The sequence below is a fragment of the Eptatretus burgeri genome, chromosome 13, assembly GCF_056783735.1.
Source record: "Eptatretus burgeri isolate ZD-2024b chromosome 13, Ebu_testis_v1, whole genome shotgun sequence".
Classification (NCBI taxonomy): domain Eukaryota; kingdom Metazoa; phylum Chordata; class Myxini; order Myxiniformes; family Myxinidae; genus Eptatretus; species Eptatretus burgeri.
Window position 1 is genome coordinate 16,275,245 of NC_140973.1, and position 17,500 is coordinate 16,292,744.

General features: G+C 43.6%; 1 long non-coding RNA gene across 2 annotated transcripts in view; it reads left to right on the top strand.

Annotated features, from left to right (window-relative positions):
- Positions 1–17,500, top strand: part of LOC147013929 (uncharacterized) — a 57,869-nt gene that overhangs the window by 5,558 nt on the left and 34,811 nt on the right. The gene's annotated exons all lie outside the window — the stretch shown is intronic.

Here is a 17,500-nt window from a genome sequence, read left to right on the forward strand (position 1 = left end):
TCACCAGCATTGGAATACTAAGTCTAGCGATGAGCCTATGGGTGCTGAAACCATCAACCAGCCACGCTAAGTCCATGACTTCTTGCAAAGTGAAGGAACTCAGTACTATTCTGGTTCACAGTTCCAAACCCATCGGGAACAACACACGTCTCATAACCATCCCTATCAGTTCCAGTCGATGCTTTGAAATCCTCCAAGACTTGAAGAGTATCTCGCCTGGGGCACTGATCAACCACAGACTCGAGTGTGGCATAGAATGCGTCCTTCACGGTGGGATCACTCGCCTCATTCGGAGCACATACAGAGACCAGGGAAAACGACACCCAAGGAGTGACGAATCCTTCATATCATAATACGCTTGTTGACCGGTGTTACCTCAATTATCATTGGAGTCAGCTTATTGGACACAGCTACAGCAACTCCTTGGTCATGGTAACCATCAGAGCGAGCAGACCAGTAGTTGATGTAACCAACCACCATGATCTCGCCACTATCCGGTCTCCGAACCTCAGAGAATGCTGCAATACCAATGTTGAAATGCTTGAGCTCAGATGATAACAGAGAGAGACAGGTGATCATCCTCTCTTGGGGATAGGACATTCCAGGCACCCACCCTTTGGGACCGCCTCAAGTTAACCCATGGAGACTGCCGTCTGGTGGACAACACCTCAGCACCATCCGACACACACGACCACAATCTTACCCAGGAAGTTTATCCGGTGCTTTTCCTCCTATCATCAAGGAATGGGGGTCCTGAAGGCTTTGCCCCAATCCCGTCATCCGGTGAGCTGCCCTGCGAAGGGCAACAGCATAACAGGTACTCCCACGGAGTGAGTTTTAAGTTTTCTTTGCATTTATGGGTTTTGCGGAGTGAAGGGTTTTACGGTGGCCGGAGTGCAAATCCTGCCACCAAACTCGTAAAAAAAAGTAACCCAACTGCAGGAGGACGTCCACAGACACAGTTGGGGACTAGATATGGATGGCCGTTGGCTCACAAGTAGCTCCTCCACCCTCTGACAGGTTTTGTTTTTTATCCTGCTGGGTGTCCAGATCATACACTCTCCTCACCAGGAAACCTGGTGGGGTTGACGGTTTAGTCGCCGACAACCCGACCATGGAACAGGTTAGTCAGGTTTACATGTTATCTGTAGCAAGTCACAGATTTAATCTGGCTTGACAATGAATACTCAAACCTAACTCAAATCATCCTCATGAAGGGGACAGGCAAATACATAGTTTTTTTTAATGTAGTTTTCCAGTTAAATCAAGTCATGCCCGACATCTGGTGAGATTCATGATCAGATTTCTCCAAACATCCATATTCTGCACTGCTTCCCGAGGTTCTGATAGAGACAGCTTGGTAGCAGCATTTACCTCATCTGTCCAACTTATACAATGTCTGCCTCTTCCTCTTCTTCACATAATCACACCAAACATTGTTAACTTCTCCAGACTCGTTTTCTGCAGCATGATATGTCCAAAGTATGACGGTTTCTGATTAAAGGCCCGGTCACACCTTGACGTTTTAGCCAATGTATGCCGATTTTTGAATTTTTTTTCGAAAACGCTGGCACACGTTGAATACGTTATGGGTAAGTTTTGATAACATTGAGAGCACGCTGAAAAACACTGCCATACGTCGTTGTACGCTGGCTTTAAACATACTTTTTGGTTGTCCTCAAATTTTTTCATGCTTGAAATTTCACGACGTATGCCGGCGTATGACTCACACGTTCCGCTACGCTGGCCACAAGTTGTATGCACGGTCTGCGATCGTTGACAGATGTCAACACATGCTACTTGTAAGTTAATCATAAGTTGAGACACGCCGAGGTAATGTTTAGCGTACCCGAAACTTATTTCTAACCTATGATTAACGTGTTGTTGGCACGTTACGCGATCGTTGCCACACATCGACAGACGTTACTTTTAAGTTACTCATAGGCTGAAAGACGTCGGTATAATGGATCGTCCTTGCGTCAGCGTCCACGGCCATGGCCAGGACACTTATTTGCAGCATTCTTCAAACTTTTCTTCGGCATGACGAGGATGTTCACACTTCGATGTCTAGCTTGGCTATGATTCCAATTGTCCATCGGCAGCGTCTATTTAAAATAGTCGAGTTTGCGCGTTTTAACACGTTCAGAAGAAACACTTCAAATTTCCAAACCCAGCGTCAAAAAACAAAGGCGAGTGACAGCAATTTAAATCGTTCATTGTAAACAATGAAAATAGCTGAGTGGTACCGTTTAAAAGTCGTTGAGTGTAAAAAAAATCCAATTGTTGAGCGCAAGCGTCTACTTTCAATAGTGGGGTTTGAGCGATTTAGCACGTTCAATAGAAACGATTAAAATTTCCGAGCGCCAGCGTCAAAAAACAAAGGCGAGTGACAGCAATTTAAATCGTTCATTGTAAACAATGAAAATAGCTGAGTGGTACCGTTTAAAAGTCGTTGAGTGTAAAAAAAAATCCAATTGTTGAGCACAAGCGTCTACTTTCAATAGTGGAGATGCAGCCATTTAAATCGTTGAGTGGCAGCCTATGAATAGCAAACCCCACGTCACCGGCAAAGATAAACTGCCGCACGATATGGATAAGTTAGGCTATCGTTGGGCATAGTTTGTGAACGCCGGCTTCACGATAATTATTCGTTGGTATATCGTATCTATAAGTAATCAAAGCGCTCTATGCACATTATTAGTTCATTGTGCATTTGTCCAACCCGTTATGAATAGACCTAAATCGTAAAAACAAGCCATAGCTCATTGTTGAAAGAGCCCCATAAAAAATTAGCCGCGAAGAACTTCGAACAATGGTGAAAAGATGTCTCCTACCCGTGGACACGCGGACGCAAGGACGATCCATCATAACCCACACCCTCCCCCTCACACTCACCTACTACTGCCAACATGAACAAACTACTACTAATACTGATACTGATACTGATACTGTTACTGCTGACATGGACATCGACTCAAAAAGCACTCGAAAACACTGTTGGGTTCCCCTTTTATGAGCAGCATTTTTATATACCGATTCCCAAAACCGCTGGGAACACATCTTTATATGGCAGTTGTAACCTAGAAACACGTTCATTTATTTTTTTTTTGTCGACCGGAAGACGTCATTGGAATACGTCTACATACGTCGATGTGTGTTGGGACTACGTAAAGAATTGGTTCAAAGCACGTCAAACATAAGTTAGAAATAAGTTTCGCGTAAAAAAGACATTACCGCGACGTGTTTCGACTTATGAGTAGCTTATAAGTCGCCTTTGTGGACGTGTGTAAGCGTCCACATATCGTGTGTAAAACTTATCCCCATCGCATGCGGAACGTGTCATACGCCGAGTACGTCCAAAAATTTTGAACATGTTTAAAATATCTTGACGTACTCTACTTACTACGACGTATGATAGCGTACTTTAGCGTTCTACTCACGTATACCAAACTTACTCATACCGTATTTGACGTGCCCCAACGTTTTAGACACATTTTTCTTAGGTCGGCATACGCTGGCAAGATCGCCAAGGTGTGACCGCGATGTTGTCACTTCCATTTCTACGGCAGTTATGATTCGAATCGTTGTGCGTCAGCCTTTTAATAGGCTACGTCACGACATCGTCGGCGATGCGTGCAACGCGCTATGCCTAAGTTAGACTATCGTTGGGCATCGGTTGTGTAGGCCGACAACAGGTTCAGCATTCGTTGGTATAAGTTATCTATAACACAACGAAACGTTCTGTGTCCATTACCAATGCGTTATACATAAGACCAAGTCGCTATGAATACGTCCGAATCTTTAAAAAAAAACATCAAAAGTTCAACGTAAGCCAGCGTTTTACATACATTTTAATACGTTGCCATCGCTGGCTAAAACGTCAAGGTGTGACCGGGCCTTTACATCAGCGATTCTAATGCACATGGTCTCATTACCTCCGCCACTGAAGGTGGATGGAGGTTATGTTTTTACACCTGTATGTGTGTCTCTCTGTCTGTCTGTCTGTTTGTCTGTCTGTCTGTCTGTGTCTGTGTTTGTCTGTCTGTCTGTTTGTGAACAAAATATCTCAAAAAGTTGTTGACGGATTTGGACGAAATTTTGTAGACAGCTTGAGTACATCACAAGAACGAAATGATTAGATTTTGGTGAAGATCTGAATCCGGATCTGGATCTGAGAACTTTTAAAGTGATTTTTCACCATTGGATGATTGGGCTAAAAACGACATAAAGCAGGATATCTCAAAAAGGTATGAACGAATTCGGACAAAACTTGGTGGGTGAGTTGGTTAGGTGACAAGAACAAGCCGATTAAATTTTAGTTCAGCTCGAAATTCAGATCCAGCCTATCAGTGGGATACAAAACATAAACTAATCAGTCTGGTGGAGGTATTAATACCGAGTGCCCTTCTAATTTCTTCAAGCACCGATTTGTTTGTTATCTCCACCACCAAAGGTTTCACCTCTGTCTGTTTGTCTCTGAGCAGGATATCTCAAAAAGTTGTGGGCAGATTCGGACGAAACTTGGTGGATAGGTTGGGTGTGTGATTAGGAAGAATTGATTCGATTTTGGTGAAGATCCGGATTCTGATCCGGGAATTTTTTTTTAAGTGATTTCTTCACCATTGAGTGCATGATGTTTCTAAAAGTTGTGGATGGGTTATGACAAAACTCGATGGATGAGTTGGTTAAGTGACAAGTACAAGCCAATTCGATTTTGGCTCGTGTCCGGATACAGATCAGGCCTATCGGTGGGATAGAAAACGTAACCTGTTCAGCCTGGAGGAGCTATGTGCTCTACTGAGTGCCGTTCCAATTCTTCTGGCAGTTCAAGGGCTTTTTAACATTCATCTCCAACACCAGATTTAAATACTGTCAATCTGATTGCTTTCTTTCATTTTCTCTGTCCATGATTCACATCCATACATTGCAACTTGAAATACCAGATCAATCACCAGCCTCCTCTTGGCTTGTTTTTGTCAATCCTGACATTGCTGTTCTCCCCAACGTGAACCGTCTATTCATTTCTCCTCCACAATCTTGGAACACATTAAGATGAAACTTTCCACCATTTCCACATGATCGTCTTCCAATCTGAACACGTCGATCTTCTCAGTTGACAAGATTTTAGTCTTTTTCGGTTTAAGTTAAAAAAACAGCTTTTTCACTTTCCTTCTTCACTGTCTGCACCAGTTTCATCAAGTCCTCTTTACTTTCTTCCAACAGAGTGGGATCATCAGCGTACTTCAGGTTGTTGATACATCTTCCTCCAATCCTGGCTCCAGACTCTATGTCATCCAAGTTTCATTTCCTCATGATGTACTCACAATACAGATTGAACAAGTAAGTGGAGAGAATGCATCCCGAGCTGTCTAACCCCTTTTCCAATTCCAAACCATTTTGTCTCTCCGTACTCTTTTCTTACTGTACCTTCTTGCTTGGTGTACAGGCTTCTTATCAGACATAGAAGGTGCTCCAACATCCCCATCTCTCTCAGAATAATCCACATCAATTCATGATCAACACAATCGAAAGCTTTACTATAATCTATAAAACAGATACACCTTCCTTTGATATCCCCTTGCTTTTTCCATGACCAATCTCAGATTTGCAATTTGATCTCTAGTACCTCTTCCTGTTCTGAAACTAAGTCATCTCTCGGATGGACGCTAAACTGGGTGTTCCAGTCTACCGGCAGTAGTTAGTGGACATTAAAGATCCCACGGTGTCCTTCATGAAGAGTGGGCGAGCCATCACCGGCACCCTGAACAAATTACAAATTCCTGCCCTAACTACTACAGGGAGAAGGATGGCAAACTGCCCACCATGATCCCACGCCAAGAAACTGCTTCGAGTTTGGTACCTCGGATTGGATATATATAGAAGGGAAGAGTGCGTGCGGTGTGCGAGTGGATTTCGTTCATTGGAATTCATCTCCGCGACACATCATGGTGCTCTGAGATGAACCAGGTGTGAACGATCACCACGACTCACCCCAACCACCTTCTGATTCCATCATCTTACCCCCACCCTCTTTGTTTAGCACCTCGGTAAGAATCGGATTGGTCTTCATGGAAATGCTTCAAGACTTAAACAGTGTCCTTTTACAAAACTACCTTCTCTCTTCTGTTCTTCTGAAACCGAAGAGTCCTTGCAATTGTCATCTCGCAGTGTGAAGTGTGAATAAGATATTTGCTGTAATTGCATTGGCAAGACAAACAATTTTCCACCACTTATCGTCTCTAATGGTACAGAGCTATGATTATGCGGGATATTTAAATAATCTGATCATCGTGTTCACACAATGCTTATTTTAATATATAGTATGTTATTAACTTCGTGCCTTCAATCAGTTCTCATTCATCAAGCATCACCGTGATCTCATGGATTGTCGATGTATGGCAATGAAAACGCCGAATTCGGGTACAAGCAAAAACACTGAATTAATTTTTACAGGGGCCATCTATTTATTACGTACATAGGTGTGGCAGAACCTTTCAGCCCAAACCTCCCTCTCGTATTTTCTGAGCACACCATTCCTTTCCTTGCCATGTACATCAATCTCCTCCCAACCCACATTCCTCTATCATCCTCCTTTCTCTCCCCTGTAGTCCCATCTTCTCTCGACACACCTCGCACACTCCGCTATAACCACCCACTCTCTCTCCAAATCATCCTCCCCTGGGAAGACAATGGCAAAACCAGCCAGTATAGTCCTTGCCAAGAAACTGCTTCGGCAGTGCTGAACTTGCTTTTGGGCATCGGGCAGAACACAGTACTGTACTACGAATACGAATCATCCTCCCTTCTTTCTTTACTCTCCTTCTTTCGTATACAGCAGGTGACTGCAGGTTGCTTCATTTTATTGAGGATGTGGCTGTGCCACTGATGCAGTGCCCTCTGTTACCAGTAAGCTGGTGCTCATTTTGCCGACCTCAGAAGAATGGCGAAGAATCACAGGCTGAATCAACCCACCTAGTGTTAATTCAACGGTGGGGGTTGAACTCAACACCCTAAGATCTTAACTCAGCCACCTTCACCGTTAAGCCAACACGGGGCTTACCTATTCTAGAGTACACCTGCAGGTAGCATCATTTTCATGTAAACGGGCAACATGTAAACCCATACTAACCTGTTCATGGTCAAGTGTCGGCAACTAAACCGTCTCCCCCATCAGGTCCCCCTGGTGTGGAGGGTGTTTGGACATGGACCTCCAGCAAGATGAAATACAAAACCTGCCAAAGGGTGGATGAGCTCCTTGTGAGCCAACGGCCATCCATATCTGGTGCCAACTGTGTCTGCGGACGTCGTCCTGCAGTTGTTTACCTTCCCCAGGAGGTTGGTGGCAGGATTTGCACTCCGACCATCATTAAAAAAAACTTCACTCCATAAGACACACTGAGGAGTTATCCACCAGACAGCAATCTCCTCAGGTTAACCAGAGGAAGTCCCTTCGGGTGTGTGCTTGGAATGTCCTACCCCCAAGAGATGGGGATGGGCTAGGCATCTTCCTGGGGGATGGCCTGCCAGAAGCCCTTGGAGTGCCAGCAGAAAGTGGACACATCAGCACATTGTGGCACATGCTCACCATGTAAGTATGTATGATACACCAGGATGACAGTTTGTGTAGCTGCACCAAGATTCGAACTTACATGGCTCAGAGGTGAGTCGCTGTACCTCTTAGCCATTCTGCCAGCACCTCCACTTCACCAACACATCCCGATAACCTCTCTCTCTCTCTATCTCTATCTCTATCTCTATCTCTATCTCTATCTCTATCTCTATCTCTATCTCTATCTCTATCTCTATCTCTATCTATCTTTCTATCTATCTATCTATCTATCTATCTATCCATCATCATCATCCTCCCTTCTCATGTTTTTTTAATTCAGCCTCCCACCCAAACCGACGCATATGTAATAAATAGATTGCTCCTAAGACTAACACCCACATCATGATATTTAATTGCAACACATTTTCAGAGTACCTATACCTTCTTACACACCATACGCCATGGCTAAAAGACTTGTCCAGGGTGATTTATGGTCTTCAATGTCAATGCGACCATTTACATAAACAAGCAGAAATCGATGTTACACTGCTCATTCTAAAGGGGGTCATCATACAAAGTGTTGAGAGGATGTGGTTTCTGGACATAAAGAACTGCATGTCCCACAGACATCCATTATGAATCACTTTATCACCTCCATCCCAGACATATAGCTCTGCTGGTCCGGCTATATAGTGGTGGACTCCAAACGATGTTTAAAGGATAAATGTGGCCTCAGCTCGCTATCCTGTGTGAATAATTCCCAGTTTTTAGAACCTTCCTTTGAACGAATTGGCTATATTTGGATTGCAATTTTCGCCCCCACTGCTCGTTATAATTATAGCAGTGTGCACCTGCAGTATCAATGTATCGTGACACCATTTATCGAGTAAACCAGGGAACTATGCACGCAAATTGGATCCACCTTGAAAAGTAATGAATGATGGTTATGATGTCATCGAATCCAACTCCTTACTTTTCCCAAAGCCCTTTCAATATCTCAACCCCTCCGCAGCTTTGTCCCTGCACCGTGTCTCTCTCTCTCTCTCTTTCTCTCTTTCTCTCTTTCTCTCTTTCTCTCTTTCTCTCTTTCTCTCTTTCTCTCTTTCTCTCTTTCTCTCTTTCTCTCTTTCTCTCTTTCTCTCTTTCTCTCTCTCACGCACTCCCGAGCATCAGAAGACAGTTCAGTCAATCCGTCTGTGTGCGAGGGTATGCAAAACCTCATGGATTGAGAAGCAATTACTGAGGTTGTGGCCTTGAGCTTTAAAGTACAAAAAGTTTGGGAAGTAATCCAACATAATGCCATTCCTGCTCTGTCAGTTCACCCAATGGGAAACCTTAGCACTCACTGTTCGTACATGGCGAAGAGCATGGAGATCGTGGATTACTTTTGTATTTCTCTGCAAGAGCGAGGCTCATGAAAGATTACGCAAGGTTAAATTGACAGTGGAATGGAGGGGAAACACTTTGGCACAACCGGCAGGAGGTTTGGGTTCAGAAGGATTAATGGGGGATGACATGAGGTGGTGGTGCACTACCTGCTCGAAGCCCTGGAGGGAATAGTGGGAATGAATGACCTCTGCAAGCTGGTTCCACAGATGGAAGAAGCGAGGAACAAAGGAGTTGAGATTTGCAATCAGCTTGGAAATACATGTCGTGTATGTTTATTTTACCAAGCAGTGGTTGCATGACGAAAGATAACAATAGGGACTGTATTGTGTGATGAGATGCTGTTAACCCTCAATGAAACTGCAAAGCTTAATCCCCTAAAAGCAGAAAAAGCCCCCCTCCTCCGCACTCCTTGCTTCACTTTTATTGTCAATTTCTGATGTCTTCTAACACCATTGACACCTTCCCTTTCACAAGCTCAGCATGAGCAGTTGTCCATATTCTCCACAAAAATCAATGTTTGATCAAAAATCAATCTCAAACATTGATGTATTCCTGTATCTAAGCGACGACAGTGGACCGTTTTACAATATCTGGATGAAATGTAAACATTTCCACCAGAATTGAATCATAATAAAACCACGTGGGAGCTGTCGACATAATACCTATGCAAAATGACAGAATTTTAAGAGCTCTCCCATTTTCTTTCCCAACGAATTCCCACTCCATCTTCTCCAATGATTTGACAATAGTACATCTGGATAGTGCAATCAACATGACATTGGGCAACTGGAAGGGCACTCAGTAGAGCACATCCCTCCAACAGGCTGAACAGGTTATGTTTTGTATCCCACTGATAGGCTGGATCTGGATTTGGACCTGAACCAAAATCGAATCGACTTGTAATTGTCGCCTAACAAACTCATCCATCAAGTTTCGTTCGAATCCGGACATAACTTTTTGAGATATCCTGCTATATATAGCTTTTGACCCCATCTCTCGATTGTGAAGAATCAATTAAAAATTAAATAACTATCGTATCCTGATTCAAATCTTCACCAAAATAGAATCGATTCGTCCTTGTCATACACCCAAACTGTCCACCAAGTTTTGTCCGAATCCGTCAACAACTTTTAAAGATATCCTGCTCACAGATACACAGACAGGGGTGAAAACATAACCTCCATCCACTTCCATCCACCATAACCTCCATTGAAGAGGTGGCAGAGGTAATGAATGAATGGTAACTGTTCAAGCCAGCTATTTACTCTTTTTTCTCAACACAAGAATACACTATCATGTTAACTATTGGTGGTGGATATTATAGCTGAAGCGCAATAGTCTATTCTTGTATCCCTTTTTTTTGAAAATATAATCAAGGCTCCTGGAAGAGCTCGCACGAGTACACTGAACAGATTACGACGCAACAGAACAAAAGGAACAGCAGATAAAGGGGGGAAACACCAACAGCAGAGCCAAAGGCCAACATAGGAGGAGGCAGACAAACAATGGGTGTGTGGAGGAATGGGGGTCAGGAAAGGATGCATGGGGTGGACAAAATGGATACAGAAGGAAATTCTCAGGAGGAAAAACTGGAAATTTGGAAGGAGGATGGACTTGGCTGAGGGGAGAGGGTTGGGGAGGGTACAAAAGATCATGGTTTTGGATTATGAACTCTCTGAGATAGTGGTGAACAGCTGCCTTGAAGACCTCGAGGGAAGATTGAGATTGAAGAGGATGTGGAAGTTAGTTCCACAGGTGGAAACAAAGAGGAACAAATGATTGGAGGTAAGCAGTGATCCTGTTTTTTGGTAGATTCACCAGAAGGCGGTTAATGGTAGACCATATGTGCTCTGCAGAACCCTGGAGGTGGGAGGGGGGAGGGGTAAAGCATGGAAATCACCAGAAAGGAGGTGATAGAAGACAGGGAGACCGCTAAACTGTCTGCGATGGTGTAGTGATCGGCCCACAGACTCAGCTTCATCACGGGAGATTCCAATAATCTTAAAAGTCCTGGTTTCCATGGCGTCAATCTGAGGACGATGTGAGGCAGGAGCACCAGCCCAGAGGGGAAAGCAGTACTCCATCACGCTGCAGATGAAAGTCTTGTAGGTAGATAGGAGTTCAGTTGTACCAAGGAAGGACTTTGTACAATGGAGGATGCCCAGTCGATACCCTTTCTGACCTTTTTTGGTCAAGGCCCTGTCACACCTTGACGATTTAGCCAGCATATGCCGACATATGAAAAATTTGTCTAAAAGGCTGGCACACGTCAAATACGTTATGGGTAAGTTTTATATACGTTAAGAGCACGCTGGCATACGTCATAGTACGCTGGCATACGTCGTAGTACGCTGGCATACGTCGTAGTACGCCGAGCTCGTTGACAAATTTTAACATGCTTGAAATTTTTCGACGTATGCCAGCGTATGACTCACACGTTCCGCATACGCTGGCCATAAGTTGTAGGCACGTTACGCGATCGTTGACACACGTCGACACACGTTACTTGTAAGTTACTCATAAGTCGAAATGCGTTGAGGTAATGTTTAGCATACCCGAAACTTATTTCTAACTTATGAGTAACGTGTTGTAGGCACATTACGCGATCGTTGACACACGTCGACACACGTTACTTGTAAGTTACTCATAAGTCGAAACACGTCGAGGTAATGTTTAGCGTCAGTGTTCCAGACTCCCTGGTTTTTTTTTTCTTCGGTATGATGGTGATGTTGACACTTTGATTTCTAGTGCGGTTATAATATAATATAATTAATAGGCTGCCGCTCAACGATTTAAATCATAACCGCACTAGAAATCGAAGTGTCAACATCACCGTGATGCTGAAGAAAAAAAAAACCAGGGAGTCTGGAACACTGACGCTAAAATTACCTCGACGTGTTTCGACTTATGAGTAACTTACAAGTAACGTCTGTCGACGTGTGTCAACGATCTCGTAACGTGCCTACAACTTATGGCCAGCATATGCGGAGCGTGTGAGTCATACGCTGGCATACGTCGAAAAATTTTCAACATGCTGAAAATTTGTCGACGTACTCGGCGTACTACAACGTATGCCAGCGTGCTTCAGCGTGCTCTTAACGTATACAAAACTTACCCAAAACGTATTCGACGTGTGCCAGCGTATTCGGAAAATTTTTCATACATCGGCATACGCTGGCTAAAACGTCAAGGTGTGACAGCAGCCTGACACTTCGATGTCTAGTGCGGTTATGATTTGAATCGTTGAGCCGCAGCCTTTTAATAGGTTACGCCACGTGATCCTCAGCGATACGCTGCCGCGCTGTGCATAAGTTAGACTATCATTGGGCATAGGTTGTGAAGGCCAACAACAGGTTCAGCATTCATTAATATAAGTTATCTATATGTTATCGAAACGTTCTGTGTACGTTACTAATACGTAATGCATACGTCCAACTCGTTATGAATACGTCCAAAACTGGAAAAAAAAAACATCAATAGTTCAGCATACGCCAGCGTTTTACATACATTTTGATACCTTGCCATACGCTGGCTGAAACGTCAAGGTGTGACAGGGCCTTCAGGAAGGGCATTCACTGTTTTTTTTGTTTTTTTTTCATGTTCAGGAGAACCAAAAGTGTTCTTCTACATATTTCATCATCACGGCACAAACATTTTGGTCTTGTATGTCTTTAAGAACAGAAAAGGATGAAATGAAGTTAATTTTATAGTCTGAATAATTGTTAAAACTGCCGGGTCACGTCTCGGCCTCTAAAATTTGGCAAACAATCTTGTTTTGTGAAGAATAAAAACTGCACTGTTTTGATCGGACTTAGGGTGGTAGGCTTGGGATCCGAGGATCCTGAGTTCAAATCCCACTTGACTGTTAAATTAATACCAGGTGGGGTTGACTCTGCCTGTCATCCTTCCAAGGTCGGCAAAATGAGTGCCAGCTTGCTGGTATCCTGTGTCGGAGTGGCGACCCGTCCAGGATTGTGCCCAGTAGCCAAGGAGACTGCTTCAGCAGCACCAACGCTCTGCACAGAGCATGGTCCCAATGGATGGATGGATGAATTAATCGGACCAGCATACAGGAAAAGCGTGCACACACTATTGAGGTGTCATGTAGTGGGAAGTGACATGCAGAGATCATGTGATACTAGATCTAGAAAACCTACATACAACATCCTTCCCATCCAAACCACTATCTAGATGGATTTAAGGTTACACACACAACAGAAAAGTTAGCAAAAGTGTCGACAAACTAGTGAGTAAACAATGAAAACCTGAAAGTAGGAAAAGCAGCTTTGGAGAACGCTTCCATGGAATCAAATAACAAGAGTGAAATCACATGATGTAGTCTTCAAAATGTTCTCGACATCTGGTGAATCGAGAAGAACATCGGGTGTGCGGTGAGGTGGAGTGTGCTGGAAGTTCTGCTTCTGGTGGTGGAAAGTCTGGTTGGGAACTTGTTGGGGACACAGTTTTCCATTGTTGGATCTACTCTGGTAGTGGAACAATGGGTAAATGAGGCTCATCTGTGATGTTGAGGTGCCTATGATTCCAAAACAGTTGACATTCCCCTCTGGAGTGGTGATGAGATCAGAACGCGGTGTGTGGTGTTCAGCCATAACAACTACTAGCTCCCAGGTCTTGTTTCGTTGTACGCAAGTGCTGTCCCCCGGTAATAATGACATTAAGTCTTTGGTGCCTCGATAGTAGAAGTGTTTAGCTCAGTGGTGTTGCTGTACCAACATACACCATGCATCAGCTTGAACCTGTGGTTCCAGGGCATTGTCCATACACGAAAATTGATCTCTGAGCCTGCTGCTCATTAACAGCTGTGCTCGGGAATATGGAAAACCTGCCAGTGGTGTGTTCAGTCTGATAGGTCAGTAACATCAATTGGCTATTGTTGCCACCTTCGAGGGCTTTTCTGGGTCCTTGCTTGATAGTCTGTATGGCATGTTCGGATTGTCCATTAGACTGTGGATATGTAGGACATGAGGTTGACCTTCATTGACCTTCAACCCCCATTGCTGGGCAAATTTCCTGATCTCGGTACTGGAAAATGGTATGTTGGCCACAAATAACTTTCTGCCGGTACTCCAGGGGCCTCTGTCTGGCCATCCCCCAGGCAGATTCTTGGACCATCCCCATCTCTTTAGGGATTGGACATTCCAGGCACCCACCCAAAGGGATCACCTCAGGTTAACCCGAGGAGACCGCCGTCTGGTGGACGACACCTCAGCACCACCCCGACACACACTACCAGTGTGTTTTATAGAAGTGAAGTGTTTTGTGGTGGCCGGAGTGCAAATCCTGCCACCAACCACCTCGGAAAGGTAACCAACTGCAGGAGGATGTTCGCAAACGCATTTGGCACAATATATGGATGGCCGTTGGCTCACAAGGAGCTCCTCCACCCTTTGACAGGTTTTGTATATAATCCTGCTGGGTGTCCACATCCATACACCCTCCACACCAGGAGGACCTGGTGGGGGAGACAGTTTAGTCGTCGACGCTCGACCATGAACAGGTTAGTAGGGGTTTACATGGTACCTGTGGCAGTCACAGATCTGATCTGGCCTTACCTAACAATCCTGCTTACCTTACCTACAATCCTGCTTACCAACATCCTGCTTACAATTACATATTGCATATGGTCTATGGGAAATCAAGGACATTTTTCTTTATCGAGGCTCAGTCATGAAAGAAGAAGATACACGATTTGTTTTGTCAATATTGTCTTGAATATTGTTGAATAAGATTGTAAATCAATTTCATGCTACTTCATTTATCTTTTAAATCATATTTGATTTTTCAAAAACCATACATGTGTAAATATGATTCCAATAGAAGGCCTTTCATCTCGACAATATACAAGTTGTGTGACCTTTAAGATGTGATACTCATAACAGCATAACATTTATTTTATGTGTTTGCTGTCGCGTTGGCACCGATCAGTAGGACAGATTGCAGAGATTGGGGTCAGGAATGCAAGACCCCAGCTTCAAATAATCCATTTCATGATCCAAAATGGAGGTATAGCAGGCATGTGCTGTTGCTCATCGATCAAAACATCGGCTAAATAGACTTTTCTTTTCAAGAAACGATTTTCAAAAGGATTGTTAGGCTGGGTCCATCCATTTATTACGTATGCATAATGGCAGGACTCTTGACATCCACTCTCCCCCAACTCTGTATGCCTTGGTTTGTGGACAATTCATTCGTCCATTTCGTTTAACGTCCATTCGAGGGACAGCACACATATTGATGAATCACCCTGCCTGTGAAACACCAAGGTGACAGTTTATTGCTGGACCAGGATTCAAACCCAGGCTCGATCGTTTAGGGGCAGTTGTGCGTACCTCTACGCCATCCTTTCAGCTCATCAAAGTGAATAATGAGACCAGATAGATATTTTTACAGGCTCATGCTATGGCCAATGATCTATAGGGAAACAATGAAAATATTACATGAGTTTGCCAAAGGATGCATCAACAAACATAAAAAGGTAAAGACCATAAATCAAGTCATTATGTATAGGATAAGAAACAGATTTAATGTGCTGATGTTTGTCCAGCAAAGCAAAAGAAAATACAGAAGTTTTAGATGATGGGTGAGTTTTGTTCACATAAGCATCAAAACTGTAAGATATACAGGGTGTTTCAAAAAGAGTGATGCAACTTTAAATGTTTATTTATAAAGAAAAAGAAACCTCAGGAACGTGACCAAAACATTTCTTGAAAGCTTATGACATGGTATTCTCTATCACTGATTGCTATTGCATTAAGTCACTGCTCGAGTTAGTGAGAGCCCAAGGTCTGAAATTGGCATTTACGCAAAATCCTTGTAATTGACGTTCTCGATGTGTGCCTCTCCATGGTTCAGCCAGGTATTCATCCTGACTCCAAAGTTCTGCCCAACTTTCCTGAAAGTCTCATGTGGCACTACCTGAAGGTAGTCTGACACCTCCTGCTTCAGATCATCCAGTGTGGCAGGGCGGTTGGTGCACATCTTGTCACTGAGCCAATTGCACATATCAAGTCTTCTTCTCATGTCATCTTGACTCAGTTTATGCCCATGAGAGATCATTGATGGGAAAAGCTTCAGTTCCTTAGTAAGGATACGCCAGACTGATGTTGGTTTGATGCCTAGCTCCCGGGAGCGCCGGCAGTGGGACTTCTTGGGACTGTCCACTGCAGAATCCCGCACGGTGTCGATGTTGGCTTGGCTCTTGGTTACTGATGCTGGCCTACCACTGTTGCCCTTGCTCTGGTTGTGCACCGTATCCTTGTGCTCAAAATGTTTCACAATACATTGAATAGCACAATTTGTGGGTCCATCATGTGTTCTGAGGTCGTATTCCTGGCAGAACTTCCAGCGGGTGTCTACATATGATTTAGTCTCATACCACAGAGCCACCACTTTTGTCTTCTGCTTTACTGTCAATAGCATAGTTCAGCGACGGAGCTAGAAATCCATGACGTCAACCTTGACCTCCCAGCTTCAGAGCAGACACTCCAAACATGACTTCAACCACGACCTCCCAGATTCAAAGCGGACACACAAAACACTCTAACCATGATGCCACTAAAACTAGAAAGAAAAACTAAACTAGGCACATCATAATATTTAGGTATATTTGCACTATTGTGAGTATATTGAGGTAAACAATCAGGAAATTAAGAACTCTTAATGCAACCACTGTCAATGCCTTCCAAAGCCAGTTAATGACCTCTGCTAGTGACAAGGTCAGGACTAATTACATTTGCATTAACACTTACCATGAGTTATCTTTATGTCAGTCAAGTTGAGGAAAACATATCTCTCTCATATCTTTCTGTCACTTTGCAATTACTGCAAACATCTTCTCAGGCTTTAAAGGTCAGTCATACTTTAATTACTACTGTTGCAAATTTGTAAACTTTTTGGATTGAGGAGAAACATGCAACTCCTCTTATTAATTCGTGATCATATAAGATGGTGCATCGAATGTTCAAAAATTCTAAATTATAAGGAGATACTCACAATAGTCCAAGAGACACCAATAAAGTAGATCAAGACATATAATGTACATGAATAAGTAATTGTTTTTTTATGTATAATTTCCTTACAAATTATAGATACCTCACATATTGAAAAAAAGCAAGTTAATATGTCAAGGACTTCTGTGACTTATTTCCTCTCTCTGACTTATTCTCTGACTTGTTTATTATATCCCTGACTTATTTCCAGTTGTTACTGGAGTTCGTCAGGGGTGTGTACTGGTACCCACACTTTTCAGCACTTGTATGGACTGGATTCTGGGGAGGATGTCGGAGAGATGAAGCTGCGCTGCATCGTTTGGGAATGTCAAGATCTCTGACCTTGATTTCACAGATGATGCAGTCATCATTGCGGAGGCTATAGAAATCCTTTTGGGGGCCCTCGAGGTGCTGAATAAGGAGTCGGAGCCGCTGGGATTATGGGTTTCCTGGGTCAAAACTAAGATCCAGGCTTTCATTGACATCTTGGATGCTGCTACCCTGTCTTTGCCTGTTTGTGGTGAGGATGTTGAGGTCGTGGAGAGATTCACTT